Here is a 6,056-nt window from a genome sequence, read left to right as displayed (position 1 = left end):
TGAATTCAGTTTGTTCCTGTGGTCCTGTTTCAAAGGTACTGGTAGGCCATTAAACACTACCCCAGTTCAACACAGTTTTCTGATGGCCCAACTCATTACCTGTGTCTCCTGTTTGTTCACTCACTTCTTAGTCAATTAAGAAAACATGGACACCTATTCCATGCCAAGGGCCATGTTCCTCAGATTGCTTATACTTTGCTAAAGGGATACGCACATACTTGTAGTGTTCTGCAGTAATGTAGCTATGTTCAGGAACCCTGAGGCCAGTCATGTCTGAGTAAGAGCCACAGTGGGTCAGGAAAATGTCACAAGATGAAAGATGTCTGATTTGGGTTTTGAAGACTTGAGTGGAAGTAGGGAATGCCACCTAAGGCAATGAGAATAGTCTTGTGCAAACTTAGATAAACAGGACAGAGTCTGGTCATATTCAGAGAATTGCAAGTCAGTGGATGTGTGTGAAGAATGGTAGGAAGTGTGACTGTAGGGGAAGCAGCAGCCAGGCCAGGGGAGTCTTGTACTTTAGAAAGCTTTTGGAGTGAGACTTTGGAAAACACAGAGGTTAATCAGGATCTGACTTGCTTTTTATTTATTTTCTTGAGATAGGATGCCTGTAACTGGAGCTAGCCTTGAACTTACTGTGTAGCCAAAGATGACCTAGAATTTTCATATCATCTTGCCCCTACCTTGGGATAACAGATGTGTATCACCACACCCCGTTTATCGAATGCCGGGGCTCAAACCCAGGGACTTGGACGTGGTAGGTAATATTGGGGCTCCCTGAAGAAAAAGAACTGATAGAAAGAATATAATGAACAGAGATTGATTAAGCCGGCTCACATGATAGGGGCCAGATAGTCCAGTAATAGCCATCTGCATACTAGAGAGGCTGAAAGACCAGTAATACCTCAGTTCACAAAGCCGCCAGACTCAGCAGTCCCATTCTGGTGCTGGAGGATTCCTGGGCAGCTTCTGGTCTTCAGTGTCAGGACAGGATAGCAGCAGCAGCAGCGGCAGAAGCAGGGTAGATATACTTGCCAGCCAAGAGGGAAGGTCAGCAGGCAAAGCAGCACTATTCTGCCCCCCCCCCCAAGCCTCTTTGTATCTAGGCTTCTTGGAGGAAGGTGCCATCCACACTGGGAGAAGGTCTTTCCTCCCTAGATTAACTTTTTCCAGAAATGCACTCACAGAAGCACGTCTCTCAGATGATTCTAAACCAAATCAAATGTGTACCCATCACAGCAGGCAAGCACTATACCAGCTGAACTATTTCCCCAGCACCTCCTCCCTTTTTCTGAGACAGGATCTTGCTATATACCCCTGTCTGGGTCTGCTACTCGCATGCAGCCCAGCGGCTACACTGTGTACCATATGCTTGGCTCATATATTAGATAGGCAGCAACGCCTCTGAGAGGATGAGTTTTCTTTTGCCTGTTTTGGCATTTGCTTTCAAGACAGGTTGGCCCGGTACTCACTGTAGCCAAGACCAGCCTCAGGCTCCCAAGTGTTTGGATTACATGTGTGAGCTCTCACACTCCACATCCATTTGATTTCTGCCTTATTTTTAAGGCTAATGCTAGAAGAGTAGTGCTACTGCTCTACTGTACAGGTAGATGGTCAACAGGTGATGATGCTGTTCTGTGCTACCTGATTTGGAGAACTTGGCTATCTGCCTAGGGCAACTAATTGTGATTGTTCTTGGCTACTAAATAACATAAGCTTGGGCTAAGGGTGTAGCTCAGTTGGTAAAGCATTTGTATTTCATGCATGAAGCCCTAAATTCAGTCCTCAGCACTACAGAAGACTGGGCATAGTGGTGCACACCTGTGGTCCCAAGGTCATCTTTTCACTAAGTTTGAGGCCAACCTGGTCTAGAGTCCCTGTCTTGAGAAATAGAAGCTGTATTTCTAAGTTATAAAAACCATTGTGGCACTGGGGAGAAAGAAGACAAGCCCTGGGAGTTCCCAGCACCTGCATCAAGTAGGTTACAACTGACTGATTCCAGTTCCAAGGGATCCAGTGCCCTCTCTCTCGGTCTCCATGGTTACCTGCACATAGAGACCCGGAAATAAATGCATGCATGCACGTGCACACATTTAAAAGGGGGAGAAGGTTGACTCAGGAGTTAAAAGCTTGCTGGTTTTGCAGAGAACCTGAGCTTGGGTCCCAGCACCCACATGGCAGCTCACAACCACCTGTAAATTCAGTTCCAGTGGATATGACTCTCTCCTGGCTTCTTCAGGTACCAGGCATGAATGTGGTGCATACGTAGATATAGGCAAGACATACACAAAAACAAATTATTTTGTGTGCTGGACAGGATGGCTCACACATGGAATGCTAGTACCCAGATGGCTAAAGCAGGAAGATCAAGGGTTCAGGGGCAATCTCAGCAAGCTCAAACAGTGAGTTTGAGGCCATCCTGGGCTACATGAGATTCTATCTCAAAAACAGTAATAATATAAATGAAAAATACATGAAAAGATGCTTACTTCGGTAGTCAGGAAATAAAATTAAAACCACTTCGGGACATTGGGCATGGTGGCACACACCTTTAATTCCAGCATGTTGAAGGCAAAAGCAGGCAGATATCTGTGAGTTTGAAGTCAGTCTGGTCTATACAGTGAGTTCCAGGCTAGCCAGAGATACATAGGGAGAGCCTGTCTCAATATAACAAGAAGAGCTGGAGAGATGGTTCAGCCATTAAGTATCAAAAATGTCAAAATAACAAAAACAACCCCACCACAAGGCAACACTTGACACCATAGAATGACTATAGCTATATAGAAAAAGATAACTTCGTGAAGATGTGGAGAAATTGAGCTATTTTAACATGGGTGAAAATGTAAATTGATGCAAACTATTTTAAGTTAGGCTGTCCCTTGAAAGGTTAAGCATGGTTATGAAATGACAGAAATTCCACTTCATTGCATATATGCAAGAGAAATAAAAACAGTTCTTAGGCAGTGGTGGCACACTCCTTTACTCCCAGCACTCAGGAGAGAGGCAGGCAGGATCCGGAGCATTAATGAAGAGCCTACATCCATTCTGATCCACAAGTCGAAGGCAGGGAGCCACCTGGAACAGTGTGGGCTTTTGGAACCTCCAAGTCCACACTTAGTGACTGACGTACTTTTCCCAACAAGGCCACACCACCTAATCCTTCCCAAACAGTTCGACTAATGGAGTCCCAAGCATTCAAACATAGGAACCTATGGGGGCCATTCTCATTCAAACCACCACACGAGGATGCATGCTAAAGAAATCATTCACAGAGATCACTATCACCTACTTCCATTAATATGAAATGTTCAACAAAAGCATTCCCATAGAGGCAGAACTAAATCTGGTGTCCAGACCTGTGACAGTTGAGGGGAAGAGAGACTGCTAATGAGTTGTGAGTTTCCTTTAGAGTGACAAAAACATCTAAGTTGTGGTGATGGCTACATGGTGAATAGACTAAAACTCATTGTACACTTCACACTGGTGCCCTGTATTATATGTAGAATATGTCAATTAAGCTTACTTAAGAACAAAACAACTACAATAGGGGAATTACTGTGGTAGACATGAATAATTTTATAAGAATTATAGTGCCAGGCTAGCAAGTTGTCTTAGCAGATAAAGGCTCCTTCTACAAAGCCTAACAACCTGAGTTTGAACCCACCACACAGGACACACATTATGGGAGGAGAGAACTGACTGCCACAAGTTGCACACACATAATCAATTCAAGAAAACCTAGTGGTGGCGGTATATGTCTTTAATCCCAGCACTTGGATGACAGAGGTAAGCAAATCCCTGAGTTAAAGGGGAGTTTGATCTATAGCTGGAGTTCCAGGACAGAACAAATAGAGAAACCTTGTCTTAAACAAAACAAAAAAAGAATCTGAAGGAGGGGCTGGAGAAATGGCTCAGCTTTGTATGACACCCACATACATAAAATATAAATAAGGACTCAGTTCAGCTGTCACCTCTGTGAAGCCTTACAGTCCTCCTTCAAGTTCTCTTTAAAGATTTTTTTTAATGGGTGTTTGCCTGCAGCACGTGTGTGCAGTAACTGCGGAGGTAGAAGAGGGCATCCAATCCCCTAGGACTGGAGTTCCAGAAGCTGTGAGCCACCCTGTTTGGTGCTGGGAATCACACCTAGGGCCTCTGCAAGAGCAGCAAGTGCTCTTAATGCTGAGCCATCTCTCCAGCCAAATGAGGAGCGTCTTGACGCATGAATTAACCAGAAGGATTGAAGCATGTCCTTCACAATGAAGGACATTCAAAAGAAACAAAAGTGGTAAAGAACTGGTGCTCAGGCTGTGCTTACTGGCTGCCAGCTACTCTGGAACTAGGAAGACAAAAGCAGAAGGATGATGAGTTAGCAGCTAACATAATGCACTCCCATAGGGATGTGGCAGCAGGGTGTGAAAATGAAAGACAAGTAGATTAATCATGGACATACTTATGTAATAATATAAAATCTGTGCCTGTGCCCCTTGCCCCATCCTGCTTTTTCAAGGCCATTGTATGCGGAAGGAAACATAAAATAAAGGACTTGCTCAAGACTGCACTAGTAAATGGCAGAAACACAGTTTGAATCCCTCCAGTCTAACTGTAGAGAGCCTTCATGTTGTCTGCTTTTCTAATGTGTTAAGCTCTTGAGACTTAATGGTCCCTGGGGGGCTTTTACACCGGGTTTCAGGCAGCTACTACTTTGTTTTTTCTTTATATTTTTATAGTATCCTTTTTCCCCCCTGGGTTTCTCAGTCAAGAGAGCAGATGGAAGGGGCTGGAGAGACAGCTCAGCAGTTAAGGGTATTGGCACCTCCTCCAAAGAACTAAGGTTCAAGTCCTAGCACCCACATGCCAGCTCACAACCATTTATAACTCCAGTTCCAGGCTATCTTGATGTTCTCTCCTGATCACTGCAGGCACCATGCACTCAAGTATTGCACAAACATATGCAGGCAAAACAACTACATAAATTTAAAAAAATACTTGACATAATGCTTAAACTGAAGATGGAAAACAAAGATAGAAATTTGTCTCAAAGGTTGACCTTATCTTTTGTCCTCTCTCCCAAAGCTGGTGATTTATATGACTTGTCCCCAATCATAATTACAGCTGCTACTTACATATCAATTTTATTCAAAATCTAGGGGTTTATGTTGTGTTTTCAACTCTCCAGTATTGGTTGGCAAAACAGGCAATGCCATCCTTTACAGAAATAAAAATCTAAATCGGAATGTCTTTTTTTGTTGTTCCTAAATTTTATTTATGAATTAATACAAAACATTCCAGACCATTCCATCCTCCTCCTCTTCATCTAGTTAATCCGGAAGTAACGCAATTCATAACTCTCTTGGCTGTTGGCGACAATATGCAACCAATCTCAAAGATTGTTCTTCAAATATTTTTGGTGAGATACTTCAAATACCTTTTGGAAGATGTCACCTCAGAAGTGACAGTGATCTTGCTCTTGCTCCGTTCGACGGTCACAACCCCTCCGCCAAGATTCCCAGCGTTCCCATTCACCTTGATTCTCTCCTGGAGGAACTGCTCAAAATGGGCAGCTCCCATGATTCCATCTTCGACAGGATGGGTGTAGTTAAGGATGAACTTCAAAACTTGCTTCCCCACTCCTTTCGTCACAAGCTTTTTCACGGGTGTCATGGCGGCAGAGGAGGCAAAAAGGGCAAGTCGCTCTCTGTCTCTTTCTTCTTCTCTCTCTCTTTTTTTTTTTTTTCCACGGGTTTCTCTGTGTAGCCTTGGCTGTCCTGGAACTGGCTCTGTAGACCAGGCTGGCCTCTAAATCGCAGAGATTCGCCTGCTTCTACCTCCCAAGTGCTAGGATTAAATGCGCACTCCACCACCAGCTAGATATCAGCAAGTCTTAAATGACTAGGGAAATCACTTTTCTGGCTGATGACGTACTTTTTTTTTTCCTTGTTTTTATTAAAGTGTTTGCTTTTTTTTAAATTTTGAGACATGGTCCTTATGTCTCCAAACCTTCGCTTCCCAAGTGTTGGAATTACAGACATGGTCTACCACGCCCGGCACTTTTTTGT

At 43.8% G+C, this 6,056-nt stretch overlaps 1 pseudogene; it reads right to left on the bottom strand.

The window, feature by feature from the left end:
* Window positions 1-5,177: 5,177 nt before the first annotated feature.
* LOC110547033 (large ribosomal subunit protein eL22-like) lies at window positions 5,178-5,766 on the bottom strand (annotated as a pseudogene).
* Between the last annotated feature and the right edge of the window lie 290 nt (window positions 5,767-6,056).

The sequence above is a fragment of the Meriones unguiculatus genome, chromosome 7 (genome assembly GCF_030254825.1).
Source record: "Meriones unguiculatus strain TT.TT164.6M chromosome 7, Bangor_MerUng_6.1, whole genome shotgun sequence".
NCBI lineage: Eukaryota > Metazoa > Chordata > Mammalia > Rodentia > Muridae > Meriones > Meriones unguiculatus.
Note: the sequence above shows the minus strand (reverse complement) of the source record. Positions and strands in the feature narration are given on the sequence as shown.